The sequence below is a fragment of the Narcine bancroftii genome, chromosome 12 (assembly GCF_036971445.1).
Source record: "Narcine bancroftii isolate sNarBan1 chromosome 12, sNarBan1.hap1, whole genome shotgun sequence".
Classification (NCBI taxonomy): Eukaryota; Metazoa; Chordata; class Chondrichthyes; order Torpediniformes; family Narcinidae; genus Narcine; species Narcine bancroftii.
In genome coordinates, this window is record NC_091480.1 from 1,472,622 (window position 1) to 1,488,156 (window position 15,535).

Genomic DNA, 15,535 nt, shown 5'->3' on the forward strand with positions numbered 1-15,535 from the left:
CCACAAACACCCAGCCCCCTGCCCCCAAAATCCAGCGCAAACCATCAAATGCAGTCGCCTTGTTTAGAAAAGGTAATGGGGAGAATCTTGGGAATTATAGACCAGTATAGGATCTATGAGCATTTGCAGAAGTACAGACTTCTCAAGGTCAGTCAGCATGGCTTTGTGATGGGAAGGTCATGCCTCATGAGTCTAAATGAGTTTTATTTGAGTGGGGTAACAAAGGAAATGAATGAGGGTCGTGTGGTAGATGTGGTCTACATGGATTTTAGCAAGAATTTGACGAGACTCATCAGAAAGCAATTTGGCAAAGGATCGGGGTAACTTTGGCTGTGGATAAAAAATTGTCTTGTTGGAAGAAAGCAGAGAGGAGTGGAGTGCCACAAGGATCTGTTCTGGGACCCCTGCTCTTGATGATTTTTACAAATGACCTGGATGAAGAGGCAGAAGATGGGTCAGTATGTCTGCAGATGATGTGAAGGTTGGAGGAGTTGTGGATGAAGCTGAAGGTTGTCGAAGGATAAGGAGTTCAATCCAGGTAAGTGTGAGGTGATGCATTTTGGGAGGACAAACCAGAAGGCTGGGTACAAGGTTACCAGTCGGTTACATGAGTGAGGCTAAACAGAGGGACTTTGGGGTTCAAATCCAAACATCCCTCAAGGTTGCCACTCAGGTTGATAGGATAGTTATGAAGGCCAATGGGATGATGAGCTTCATTAAACTTTTCTACGTTGTCGTGCGTGAAAGTGAGGCCATTTTGGCAAGAAAGCGCAGAAAAATTAACCACGATCACAGCAGTGACCTCCACGTGAGACCTGGAGCAATCTCTTCATGGAAACAAGCGACAACTTGACCAAATATCTAATCTCATTGATAAAAATAGCACTGGCCTTCGCGAAGAGATGTATCATGGTCAACTGGATGTCCGATAGCACGCTGGGCTGTGGAAATGAACTGCAGTTACCTATGGAAAAAAAAAAATCACAGAAACGTGACCCTTTGGTAAAGGTCTGTCAACTGTACCTGGACCACATAGGGGCCCAGACACTAATATAAATGAACAATAAAAGGAGTTAAAAGTAACCATGATATAGACCAAAACCAAGTTTCCCCAACTGGACTCATCTACTTGAAGTCTCTGAAAATGTGGAAATGAAAACAAACTGCAATAGAGAGAGAAAAAATTCAAAGTGCAAAAGGGAGAGTCTTTAAATGAGTCCCTGAATGTGTGTTGAGTCTCGTGGTGAAGGAGTAGCAGCTGTTCCTGAACCTGGCTATACCTCTTTCCTGATGGGAGCAGTGAGAACAGAGCGGGTGATGTGGATCCTTGATTGCTGCTGCTCTCTGACAGCAGCGTTCCCTGCAAATGTTCTCAATGGTGGAGGGTTTTTACCTGAGATGTCCAGGGCGGTGTCCAAGACAATAGCTCAAGCCTTCTACAAACTGAACCTTTCCCCCCTCACACCCGTAAAACACTATTTTTCTCGCATCAATGTGCCTGTCTAATTGTTAAAGGTCCCTATTATTCCAGACTCCACTATCCTGCCCGGCCATGCGCTCCAGGCATCCGCAGCCTTGTGGGTCCCTGTTCCCGTCCCCACTCAGCCTTCTGGGACCCAGACCCGTCCCACCTCAGCATACTGGGTCCCCTTCCCCCCTTAGCCTTCAGGGTCCCAGACCCGTCCCCCCTCAGCCTTTTGGGTCCCCGACCCCCCTGAGCCTTCTGGGTCCCCGTCCCCCCTCAGCCTCGCGGGCCCCGCCCCCCCCACCTCAGGCTCGCGGCCCCCGACCCCCCTTCAGCCTCGCCGCCCCCGACCCCCCCACCTCAGGCCCGCGGCCCCCGCCCCCCCCACCTCAGGCTCCCGGGCCCCGACCCCCCCTCAGCCTCGCGGGCCCCGCCCCCCCCACCTCAGGCTCGCGGGCCCCGACCCCCTCTCAGGCTCGCGAGCCCCGATCCCCCCTTCAGCCTCGCGGCCCCCGCCCCCCCACCTCAGGCTCGCGGCCCCCGACCCCCCCACCTCAGGCCCGCGGCCCCCGCCCCCCCCACCTCAGGCTCCCGGGCCCCGCCCCCCTCAGCCTCGCGGGCCCCGATCCCCCCTTCAGCCTCGCGGCCCCCGCCCCCCCTTCAGCCTCGCCGCCCCCGACCCCCCCACCTCAGGCCCGCGGCCCCCGCCCCCCCCACCTCAGGTTCCCGGGCCCCGACCCCCCCCTCAGCCTCGCGGGCCCCGACCCGCCCCTCAGCCTCGCGGGCCCCGCCCCCCTCAGCCTCGCGGGCCCCGACCCCCTTCAGCCTCGCGGACCCCGACCCCGCTTAACCTCGCGGGCCCCCCCCCCCCTCAGCCTCGCGGGTGTCCGACTACCACACACCCTAACGCCACCCCGACCCAAACTCCCTCACGGTTCCCCGGCCCCACCTCACAACCATCTCCCCGCCCGTTCCCCTCCGAGCTCCGGCCGCCCCAGACCCAAAGGGCGACCCGTGGAAACTCCCTCCTCCCTGGTCTCGCTCCCAAAATGCCCCGATTCCCGCCCGTGAAGCACCGACACGAACCTCTCCCGCTCGCGACCAACTGCTCCAAAGGCGGGAAAGATCAACAACATGGCGGCCCCCAGCGGTCGCTCTCGCGAGAGCTTGGTCCACCCCTCCTCGGGATCTCCTCTCCACCACCCCGAGCCCCTGGATGGAGCCCCAGGGCTCGAGGTCCAGCCCTTTGGAGCCCCCTCTCTCCTGGGAACCTCGTCCCACTGGGGAAGGGTCCGAGAGCTGGCTCGGGCCTCCAGTCCATCTCCCCTTCAGGCTGCACATTTCCACACCAGGATCTGCCCCACATTCCCCCCCAAGATTCCAGTCCATCCCACCTCCACCACCTTGGCCCAAAGCTCATTCCACGCTCCCACCCCCCTCTGAGGGAAGAAAATCCCCCTTCAATCTCAATCCATGTCCTCCTCTTTGAATCTCTCTCACTCTCCTTGGAAACAGCCTGTCCCCATGGACACGATCCGTCCCCCCTCACAATTTTCAAATCTTCCTCAATCTTCTACGCTCCAGGGAATAAAGTCCCAGCCTGTCCAACCTTCCCCTGGAACTCAAACCCCGAAAGCCAGACCACCTTCTTGTCCCTCTCCTCGACGCGCTGTCTCATTCCTATCCTTCTTCTCCTCCGGCCACCCAAACGGCACACAACGTTCCCAAGTTGGCCTCACCCATGCCTCGTCCAACTTCCTCGTGGCCTCCCACCTCCTGCACTCAATCCTCTCATTTCTGAAGGCCAAAATACCAGAAGCTTTCTTCACTCCCCCCCACCCCCCCAATCTCTACATGGGACTCCACTTTCAGGCAGTTCTGTACCACAGTTCCTCAATCCCTTTCTTTGACAACATTCCTCAATGGTCTGCCATTTAACATTAAAACTCTTACGTTTTAAGAATCAATTGCAGAGATCCATGGATGTGGGAAGTCAGGAGGGTTAGGGACTGGGTGCAGGTTGATGAGACTGGCAGAATGATATTTCACCATGGATGAGAAGGGCCGAAGGGTCCCTTTTCTTTGCTGTGGGGTTTCTAGGGTAGAGTTCACACCATTCTCAGGAAGGAGGATGAGCAGACAGATGTCATGGTCCACGGGTAGGAAAGGTGATGAGATCCTGCCAGGAGAGATGAGGGAGTTAAGTGCGAAGGTGAAGGGCACAACCAAGGGGTCTCTGTCTGTCTGTGTGCGTGTGTCACTACGTCTGTGTGTTTCTCTCTATGTCTCTGTGTGTCTCTCTGTGTCTGTGTGTGATTCTCTGTGTCTGTGTGTGATTCTCTGTGTCTGTGTGTGATTCTCTGTGTCTGTGTGTCTCTCTCTCTGTCTGTCTATCGGTCTGTGTGTGTATCTGTGACTGTGTGATTCTCTGTGTCTGTGTGTCTCTCTGTGTCTGTGTGTGTCTCTCTGTGTCTGTGTGTGTCTCTCTGTGTCTGTGTGTCTCTGTGTCTGAGTGTCTCTCTGTCTGTGTTTCTCTCTGTGTCTGTGTCTCTCTCTGTGTCTATCTCTCTCTCTGCGTCTCTCTGTGTGTATCTCACTCTGTGTGTGTGTCTCTGTGTCTGTTTGTGTGTCTCTGTCTGTGTGTGTCTCTCTCTCCCTGTGTCACAATGTGTGTCTCTCTGTGTCTGTATGTGTGTGTCTCTCTCTCTCTGTCTGTGTCTCTTTCTGTGTCTCTGTATCTGTGTGTGTCCGTGTGTGTGTCTGTCTGTGTCTCTCTCTCTCTGTTTGTGTGTCTCTCTCTCTCTCTGTCGCTGTCTGTGTGTCTCTCTGTCTGTGTCTCTGTGTGTGTCTCTATATCTGTGTGTCTATGTCTCTGTGTGTGTCTCTCTCTATCTATGTCTGTGTGTATGTATCTGTGTGTGTGTGTCTGTCTCTCTGTGTCGTGTGTTTGTCTCTGTCTCTGGCTGTGTGTGTGTGTCTGTCTCTTTGTGTCGTGTGTGTGTCTCTCTCTGTCTCTATGTGTGCCTCTCTCTCTCTTTCTGTGTGCGTGTCTCTCTCTCTGTCTGTGTGTGTCTCTCTCTATCTGTCTGTCTGTGTCTGTCTGTGTGTGTCTCTGTCTGTGTGTGTCTCTGTCTGTGTGTGTCTCTGTCTGTGTGTGTCTCTGTCTGTGTGTGTCTCTGTCTGTGTGTGTCTCTGTCTGTCTCTCTCTCGCTGTCAGTGTTTCTCTCTCTGTCTCAGTCTGTGTGTGTTTCTCTGTGTGTCTGTATCTGTCTCTCTGTGTCTGTGTGTGTGTGTCTGTCTGTCTGGGTATGTGTGTGTCGCTCTCTCTCGGTGTCTCTAATATATGCTTATTCATTACCCACCATTATCCATCCCTACTGGTGTTGCGGGCTTTGTTCCCCAAGGCGTCCGTATTGGCTGCCCGTAGACCATCTCCGCCCCAATGCATTCCTCGTTGTCACCTGCATTAAAATCAAGATGACATCAGCACCTTTTTGGACACTTTTAGCTGTGTTTCCTCAGTTCTTCTGGCCAGTTTTGTGTTTCGTTCACACATTCCTGCTTCCTGGGGTTCACGGCACTCGTGGAAGATCGCCAGTTCCTGAAACAATTCTTCATTCATCTTATTTGAAACATTTTTACATTTAATTTAACATATGCATTAAAAAAACTTAAATTTCTTATTTGAAAATAAGATAAAATTAATGCATAGTGATTTAAAAAGTAACCCCTCCCACAGCTGCCCAATAGAAAACAATAAAGAGAGAAAACATCTAGATAGTATTTATAAAAATTGACCAAAACTCTCAAATAAAATCATGGTTTTCTTGGTTTTAGGAGTCAGAAAGTTCGTGTTGGGTGGTTAAAACTTAATTCCGACAATTGGTAAATACACATCCCAAATCTTCAAAAGAGAAATTCAAATTTGTTCCGTGAATTCGATGCAATTATTTCAAGTGGGAATCAACGGCCTATTTCAGTGTGGCCATCGACCCATTCCCAAATACGCATCGGACTTCCAAGTTACTGCCACACATTTTAACCCTATAACAATTACAGCACAGAAACAGGTCACTTGGCCCTTCTTGTCTGCACTGAACTAAATACTCTCCTCTCGTACCACCTCTCTGCATTCCCCTCCCCTCCAATTTTCCCTGAAATGACAAAATGGACCCTGCCGCCACTATTTCTCCCGGAAGCTCACTCCACTCAGCCACCACTCTGAGTAAAGAAGTTCCCCCTCATGTTACTTCCAAACTTTTACCTCCTGATTCAATCTCTGCTCCCGCAATGAAAAAAGTCTATCCACATCAATTTGTTCTATCCTCCTAGTAATTTTAAAGACCTCGATCAAATCCCCTCTCAACCATCTACAATCCATAGAATAAAGACTTCATTTGCTGAATCTTTCTTTGTAATCTAGTTGCTGATATCCAGGTAACATTGACTTAAATCTTCTCTGCACCCTCTCTACTTTGTTGATAGCTTTCCTCTCATTTGGTGACCAGAACTGCACACAGTACTCTCAACAGGGCCTCACCAATATCTTGTCTAGTCTCAACCTCACTGCCCGACTCCCGTATTCTAAGCTATGGTTGATCAAGGCCAGCTATTTGAACAGATTCTTTTCGAGGTACTCTCTGATTACCCTCCAATAATTTACCTATTTTGTCCGGCTCACCTGGTTGGCTTTTGAAGCCGTTTTTAAACAAAGGAACATTAGATTACCTCCATTCCTCTGGCACCTCACCCGTGGATAAACAGGTTTTAAATATTTCTGTCAGAGCCCTTGCAATTTCTACTCTTCTTTCCCTCAAGGCCAAGGGAATATCATGTCAGACCTCCATCCACCATCAGACAAAAATCAGCCATCACAAGGTGAAGGCAGGACAGTAGTCCCACCTCTCCAGCACGAGTCACCCCAGGATCAAGTCAGCACTGACTGCAAGAAGTTTCTACATCCTCTTGGTGTCTGTGTGGATTTCCTCCCACACTCCACAGCTCAAGGGGGCCGTAAGTTCATTGGCGATTTGGGAAGCTCAAGACCATGGGGTGGAAGTGCACATTCTGGACCTGGGGGCATCAATTCAATTCAACAGCACGGATGAACCTTTGGGCACGACCTGATCTTTTTCTGGTTTCAAACTCATTATTTTTGAAAATTGTATGTGCACCTCTAATGCAACACGACTGCTGCAAAACAGGCTTCTTGATGCATATCCATGACAAGAACTCGGGAGAATCTGATTTGGTTACTAGACTTTTGAACAGAACAGTGTCTGGACATTTTATCCCTAAACTGAAACTTTATAGACATACAGAACAAAATGAGGGCAAAACAAGCTTGTGTCTCACCAATACCACAATTCACGGACACTTTTTAAGTTCTCAAGGGTGGCAGAAAACACAAAGAACAGACAAACTCCTTCCACACTGTCACTTTGAGAGCTTTGGACTCACCATGCTATAAATATTGCCAAGCCATCACTCTCTCTCCAAATCAATGACCAACAGTACTGGCTGAGTGATAGATTTGAGACATTTTACCCGCGATGTAGCAATCAGGCACAAGGAAAAGTGCTGCTTCCATTGTAAAGTATTTAGGAATCTCAGACCACAAACAACCTTCACCCCGAAAAACAAGCAATTCTCCACAATAAAACTAGGTTTCCTTCCTGTCTGCAAGCATCTGCTCTCTTGAGTCTGAATGGCACAACTGGGGAAACCGTTTCAAACCCATGACCTGAAACAGCATATTCTCTTCCCCTAATTGGAGCTGTCTTGAATTGGCCACCACTGCCCGAGCAAGAATGAACTGGGAGATCTCACACTTGCTCCTTCACAGGTGAGACCTCCCTGTTCATTGGAGCTCCATATTATCCATCTTGCTCTATTTTGTTAACCTTAATCAAGTCTCCTCTCATTCTCCAACACTCCCATGAAAAATAAAAATAATGTATCCTGTAGTTCGCGAGTCCGGACACCAGGTGGTGGTATTATACCTAGATCTCTCTCTCTCTCTCTCTCTCTCCCTCTCGCTTCATGCATGCAGTACTCGGTGTGAACAGGCGGTGGCAGCACTTTACAGCCCTTGCAATCTGCAGCTTGGACAGGAGATGGTTGCTTTGTACCTCGTGGGCTCTTGCACCAAGATTGAAGATTTGGAGATTTCCCATTGATTGGCAGAGAATATACACGACATCACATCCAACCCTTAGATTCCCTTTTTCCTGTGGACACGACCGAATTCCCACAAATGGTTTGGGAAATCAATGTTCCCGGGTACACGTCCTATAGAAAAGACAGAAACTTGGGAAGAGGGGGTGGGGTAGCTCTGTTGGTAAGAAATGAAATTCAGGCGTTTGAAAGGAAAGACATTGAAACAGGTGGGTAGAGTCTGTTTGGATAGAATTAAGAAATTGTAAAGGCGTGAGGAGCATAATGGGGGTCATTTACAGGCCTCCGAAAAGTAGCTCAGATATCGGTGGCAGTATAAATCAGGAATTAAGAGTGGCATGTCAAAGTGGTAGCAATACGGTAGTTATGGGGGACTTCAACATGAAGGTGGACTGGGATAATCAGACGGGGGCAGGAACACAAGACAGTGAGTTTATTGAATGTCTACGAGATACTTTCTTGGAGCAGCTAGTGGAGGAACCTACCAGGGGGAAGTCGATTCTGGACTTGGTGCTGTGCAGCGACGCAGAGTTAATAAGTGACCTCGATGTAGGGGAGCCATAGGGAATAGTGACCATGGTATGGTTACTTTTGAGCTGCAATTAGAAAGGGAAAAGGAAAGGAAGTCGGAAGCATCTGTACTGCAGTTAAATAAAGGGGATTATGCAGCTATGAGGGAGGAGCTAGCCAAAATAAAATGGAAAGTTACACTAGCTGGGAGGACAACTGGGGAAAATGGCAGGTATTTTTGGACATTTTTTACAGGATTCAAGACAAATTTATTCCAAAGTGGAGGAAAGGCTCTAGGAGATGCAAATGGCAGCCGTGGCTAACTAATGAAATCAAGTGCACTATCAAATCCAAAGGGAGTAAGTATAAGAGAGCGAAGCGGAGTGGGAAGCTAGAGGATTGGGAAACCTTCAAAGAGCATCAGAGGGTAACTAAGAAAGTCATAAGAGAGGGGAAAATGAAGTACGAGAGGAAATTAGCAAATAATATAATGGAGGATAGCAAAAGCTTTTTTAAATATGTGAAGAGGAAGAAATTGGTTCGGTTTAAAATTGGTCCATTAAGAATGGAAAAGGCTGGAATTATTACCGGAAACAAGGAGTTGGCTGAGGAATTTAACAAATACTTTGCATCTGTCTTCACCAAGGAGGATATAAGTCAAGAGACTTGGGGATCTTTACTGGGGTAGTAGGGGATCTAATGGATATCCGGATCTAGAAGCAGGAGGTTGTGAGTAAATTGTTGGGACTGAGGGCTGATAAATCCCCAGGGCCTGATGGGCTGCATCCCAGAAGTTGCTATGGAAATTGTGGAGGCACTGGTCGACATTTTCCAAAGTTCCATAGATTCGGGGGAGGTCCCTGAGAATTGGAGAGTGGCTGATGTGGTGCCGATTTTTAAGAAGGGAGGGAGGGAGAAAACGGGAAATTATAGACCGGTCAGCCTGAATTCAGTGGTGGGGAAGATATTGGAATCTATCATAAAAGGAGTAATAGCAGAACACTTAGGCAGAAATAATAGTATAAGGGCTAGTCAGCATGGATTCCTTAAGGGTAAGTCATGCTTGACTAACCTTCTGGAATTTTTCGAGGATGTGACAAAGTGGGTGGACTTGGGAGAGCCAGTGGATGTGGTGTATTTGGACTTCCAGAAGGCCTTTAATAAGGTACCACACGGGAGACTAGTGGGCAAGATCAGGGAGCATGGTATTGGAGGTAAGGTGCTGACATGGATAGGAAATTGGTTAAGAAATAGGAAATAAAGGGTTGGAGTAAGCGGGTCTTTTTCAGGATGGCAGCATGTGACGAGTGGAGTGCCGCAGGGATCGGTATTGGGTCCTCAGTTGTTTGTAATTTATGTAAATGATTTGGATGAGCGGATTATTAATAACATGAGCAGATTTGCAGATGACACTAAACTGGGTGGCGGTGTGGGGTGTGAGGAGGATGTCAGGAAAATGCAGAGGGACTTGGACTGGTTGGGGGTGTGGGCTGCTGAATGGAAGATGACGTTCAATGTGAGCAAATGTGAGGTTATCCATTTTGGGGGCAATAATAGGAAAGGTGAGTATTATTTAAATGGAGACAGGCTAGGGAATGGGAAGGAGCAAATGGATCTGGGTGTACTTGTTCACCGGTCACTGAAGGCTAACATGCACGTTCAGAAAGCTGTGAAGAAGGAAAATGGCATGTTGGCTTTCATAAAGAGGGTATTGGAGTATAGGAACAGAGACGCCCTTCTGCAGTTCTGCAGGGCCCTGGTGAGACCCCACCTGGAGTATTGTGTCCAGTTCTGGTCTCCAATTTTGAGGAAGGACATACTAGCTATAGAGGATGTGCAGAGCAGATTTACAAGGTTAGTTCCAGGGATGGCGGGGTTGACATATGCTGAAAGGCTAGAAAATTGGACTTGTATCCGATGGAGTTTAGAAGGATGAGGGGGGACATGATTGAGGTATACAAAATTATCAGGGGCACAGACAGGGTGAAGTCGGATTACTTGTTCCCAGTGATGGGGGAGACGAGGACTAGAGGGCATAGTTTAAGAATACAGGGTAGGTCCTTTAGGACGGAGATGAGAAAACATTTTTTTACCCAGAGAGGTGTGAATCTGTGGAATGCTCTGCCACAGAGGGTGGTAGAGGCAGATTCGCTAATTATGTTCAAAAGAGAGTTAGAAAAGCCTCTCGTGGGCAAAGGAGTTAAGGGTTATGGGGATAAGGCTGGAAAGGGGTACTGATAGTAGTGATCAGCCATGATCTGTAAAATGGCGGTGCTGGCTCGACAGGCCGAAGGGCCTACTCCAACTCTTATTGTCTATTGAACCATTCCTCCAAGATCCCTCTGTTACTCAATGCCCTCCCCTTCACTGCATACGTTTTGGCTATTCTTCCCAACATAAAGCACCTCACACTTACCTACATTAAACTCCATCTGCCATCTTTCCAAACAGTCCAAATCCTTTTGTAATCCATGAAAACCCTCCTCACTCTCCACAACTTGAAAATAAGCAAAATGTATAACGTTATGTTAAGCTTTTCTTTGAAAATTTTAATTTCACATGCATTAAATGCGTACGTAAATCCATGGATGTGGGAAGTCAGGAGGGTTAGGGACTGGGTGCAGGTCGATGAGACTGGCAGAATGATATTTCACCATGGATGAGAAGGGCCGAAGGGTCCCTTTTCTTTGCTGTGGGGTTTCTAGGGTAGAGTTCACACCATTCTCAGGAAGGAGGATGAGCAGACAGATGTCATGGTCCACGGGTAGGAAAGGTGATGAGATCCTGCCAGGAGAGATGAGGGAGTTAAGTGCGAAGGTGAAGGGCACAACCAAGGGGTCTCTGTCTGTCTGTGTGCGTGTGTCACTACGTCTGTGTGTTTCTCTCTATGTCTCTGTGTGTCTCTCTGTGTCTGTGTGTGATTCTCTGTGTCTGTGTGTGATTCTCTGTGTCTGTGTGTGATTCTCTCTGTCTGTGTGTGATTCTCTGTGTCTGTGTGTCTCTCTCTCTGTCTGTCTATCGGTCTGTGTGTGTATCTGTGACTGTGTGATTCTCTGTGTCTGTGTGTCTCTCTGTGTCTGTGTGTGTCTCTCTGTGTCTGTGTGTGTCTCTCTGTGTCTGTGTGTCTCTGTGTCTGAGTGTCTCTCTGTCTGTGTTTCTCTCTGTGTCTGTGTCTCTCTCTGTGTCTATCTCTCTCTCTGCGTCTCTCTGTGTGTATCTCACTCTGTGTGTGTGTCTCTGTGTCTGTTTGTGTGTCTCTGTCTGTGTGTGTCTCTCTCTCCCTGTGTCACAATGTGTGTCTCTCTGTGTCTGTATGTGTGTGTCTCTCTCTCTCTGTCTGTGTCTCTTTCTGTGTCTCTGTATCTGTGTGTGTCCGTGTGTGTGTCTCTCTGTCTGTGTCTCTCTCTCTCTGTTTGTGTGTGTCTCTCTCTCTCTGTCGCTGTCTGTGTGTCTCTCTGTCTGTGTCTCTGTGTGTGTCTCTCTCTATCTATGTCTGTGTGTATGTATCTGTGTGTGTGTGTCTGTCTCTCTGTGTCGTGTGTTTGTCTCTGTCTCTGGCTGTGTGTGTGTGTCTGTCTCTTTGTGTCGTGTGTGTGTCTCTCTCTGTCTCTATGTGTGCCTCTCTGTCTCTTTCTGTGTGCGTGTCTCTCTCTCTGTCTGTGTGTGTGTCTCTCTATCTGTCTGTCTGTGTCTGTCTGTGTGTGTCTCTGTCTGTGTGTGTCTCTGTCTGTGTGTGTCTCTGTCTGTGTGTGTCTCTGTCTGTCTCTCTCTCGCTGTCAGTGTTTCTCTCTCTGTCTCAGTCTGTGTGTGTTTCTCTGTGTGTCTGTATCTGTCTCTCTGTGTCTGTGTGTGTGTGTCTGTCTGTCTGGGTATGTGTGTGTCGCTCTCTCTCGGTGTCTCTAATATATGCTTATTCATTACCCACCATTATCCATCCCTACTGGTGTTGCGGGCTTTGTTCCCCAAGGCGTCTGTATTGGCTGCCCGTAGACCATCTCCGCCCCAATGCATTCCTCGTTGTCACCTGCATTAAAATCAAGATGACATCAGCACCTTTTTGGACACTTTTAGCTGTGTTTCCTCAGTTCTTCTGGCCAGTTTTGTGTTTCGTTCACACATTCCTGCTTCCTGGGGTTCACGGCACTCGTGGAAGATCGCCAGTTCCTGAAACAATTCTTCATTCATCTTATTTGAAACATTTTTACATTTAATTTAACATATGCATTAAAAAAACTTAAATTTCTTATTTGAAAATAAGATAAAATTAATGCATAGTGATTTAAAAAGTAACCCCTCCCACAGCTGCCCAATAGAAAACAATAAAGAGAGAAAACATCTAGATAGTATTTATAAAAATTGACCAAAACTCTCAAATAAAATCATGGTTTTCTTGGTTTTAGGAGTCAGAAAGTTCGTGTTGGGTGGTTAAAACTTAATTCCGACAATTGGTAAATACACATCCCAAATCTTCAAAAGAGAAATTCAAATTTGTTCCGTGAATTCGATGCAATTATTTCAAGTGGGAATCAACGGCCTATTTCAGTGTGGCCATCGACCCATTCCCAAATATGCATCGGACTTCCAAGTTACTGCCACACATTTTAACCCTATAACAATTACAGCACAGAAACAGGTCACTTGGCCCTTCTTGTCTGCACTGAACTAAATACTCTCCTCTCGTACCACCTCTCTGCATTCCCCTCCCCTCCAATTTTCCCTGAAATGACAAAATGGACCCTGCCGCCACTATTTCTCCCGGAAGCTCACTCCACTCAGCCACCACTCTGAGTAAAGAAGTTCCCCCTCATGTTACTTCCAAACTTTTACCTCCTGATTCAATCTCTGCTCCCGCAATGAAAAAAGTCTATCCACATCAATTTGTTCTATCCTCCTAGTAATTTTAAAGACCTCGATCAAATCCCCTCTCAACCATCTACAATCCATAGAATAAAGACTTCATTTGCTGAATCTTTCTTTGTAATCTAGTTGCTGATATCCAGGTAACATTGACTTAAATCTTCTCTGCACCCTCTCTACTTTGTTGATAGCTTTCCTCTCATTTGGTGACCAGAACTGCACACAGTACTCTCAACAGGGCCTCACCAATATCTTGTCTAGTCTCAACCTCACTGCCCGACTCCCGTATTCTAAGCTATGGTTGATCAAGGCCAGCTATTTGAACAGATTCTTTTCGAGGTACTCTCTGATTACCCTCCAATAATTTACCTATTTTGTCCGGCTCACCTGGTTGGCTTTTGAAGCCGTTTTTAAACAAAGGAACATTAGATTACCTCCATTCCTCTGGCACCTCACCCGTGGATAAACAGGTTTTAAATATTTCTGTCAGAGCCCTTGCAATTTCTACTCTTCTTTCCCTCAAGGCCAAGGGAATATCATGTCAGACCTCCATCCACCATCAGACAAAAATCAGCCATCACAAGGTGAAGGCAGGACAGTAGTCCCACCTCTCCAGCACGAGTCACCCCAGGATCAAGTCAGCACTGACTGCAAGAAGTTTCTACATCCTCTTGGTGTCTGTGTGGATTTCCTCCCACACTCCACAGCTCAAGGGGGCCGTAAGTTCATTGGCGATTTGGGAAGCTCAAGACCATGGGGTGGAAGTGCACATTCTGGACCTGGGGGCATCAATTCAATTCAACAGCACGGATGAACCTTTGGGCACGACCTGATCTTTTTCTGGTTTCAAACTCATTATTTTTGAAAATTGTATGTGCACCTCTAATGCAACACGACTGCTGCAAAACAGGCTTCTTGATGCATATCCATGACAAGAACTCGGGAGAATCTGATTTGGTTACTAGACTTTTGAACAGAACAGTGTCTGGACATTTTATCCCTAAACTGAAACTTTATAGACATACAGAACAAAATGAGGGCAAAACAAGCTTGTGTCTCACCAATACCACAATTCACGGACACTTTTTAAGTTCTCAAGGGTGGCAGAAAACACAAAGAACAGACAAACTCCTTCCACACTGTCACTTTGAGAGCTTTGGACTCACCATGCTATAAATATTGCCAAGCCATCACTCTCTCTCCAAATCAATGACCAACAGTACTGGCTGAGTGATAGATTTGAGACATTTTACCCGCGATGTAGCAATCAGGCACAAGGAAAAGTGCTGCTTCCATTGTAAAGTATTTAGGAATCTCAGACCACAAACAACCTTCACCCCGAAAAACAAGCAATTCTCCACAATAAAACTAGGTTTCCTTCCTGTCTGCAAGCATCTGCTCTCTTGAGTCTGAATGGCACAACTGGGGAAACCGTTTCAAACCCATGACCTGAAACAGCATATTCTCTTCCCCTAATTGGAGCTGTCTTGAATTGGCCACCACTGCCCGAGCAAGAATGAACTGGGAGATCTCACACTTGCTCCTTCACAGGTGAGACCTCCCTGTTCATTGGAGCTCCATATTATCCATCTTGCTCTATTTTGTTAACCTTAATCAAGTCTCCTCTCATTCTCCAACACTCCCATGAAAAATAAAAATAATGTATCCTGTAGTTCGCGAGTCCGGACACCAGGTGGTGGTATTATACCTAGATCTCTCTCTCTCTCTCTCTCTCTCTCTCCCTCTCGCTTCATGCATGCAGTACTCGGTGTGAACAGGCGGTGGCAGCACTTTACAGCCCTTGCAATCTGCAGCTTGGACAGGAGATGGTTGCTTTGTACCTCGTGGGCTCTTGCACCAAGATTGAAGATTTGGAGATTTCCCATTGATTGGCAGAGAATATACACGACATCACATCCAACCCTTAGATTCCCTTTTTCCTGTGGACACGACCGAATTCCCACAAATGGTTTGGGAAATCAATGTTCCCGGGTACACGTCCTATAGAAAAGACAGAAACTTGGGAAGAGGGGGTGGGGTAGCTCTGTTGGTAAGAAATGAAATTCAGGCGTTTGAAAGGAAAGACATTGAAACACGTGGGTAGAGTCTGTTTGGATAGAATTAAGAAATTGTAAAGGCGTGAGGAGCATAATGGGGGTCATTTACAGGCCTCCGAAAAGTAGCTCAGATATCGGTGGCAGTATAAATCAGGAATTAAGAGTGGCATGTCAAAGTGGTAGCAATACGGTAGTTATGGGGGACTTCAACATGAAGGTGGACTGGGATAATCAGACGGGGGCAGGAACACAAGACAGTGAGTTTATTGAATGTCTACGAGATACTTTCTTGGAGCAGCTAGTGGAGGAACCTACCAGGGGGAAGTCGATTCTGGACTTGGTGCTGTGCAGCGACGCAGAGTTAATAAGTGACCTCGATGTAGGGGAGCCATAGGGAATAGTGACCATGGTATGGTTACTTTTGAGCTGCAATTAGAAAAGGAAAAGGAAAGGAAGTCGGAAGCATCTG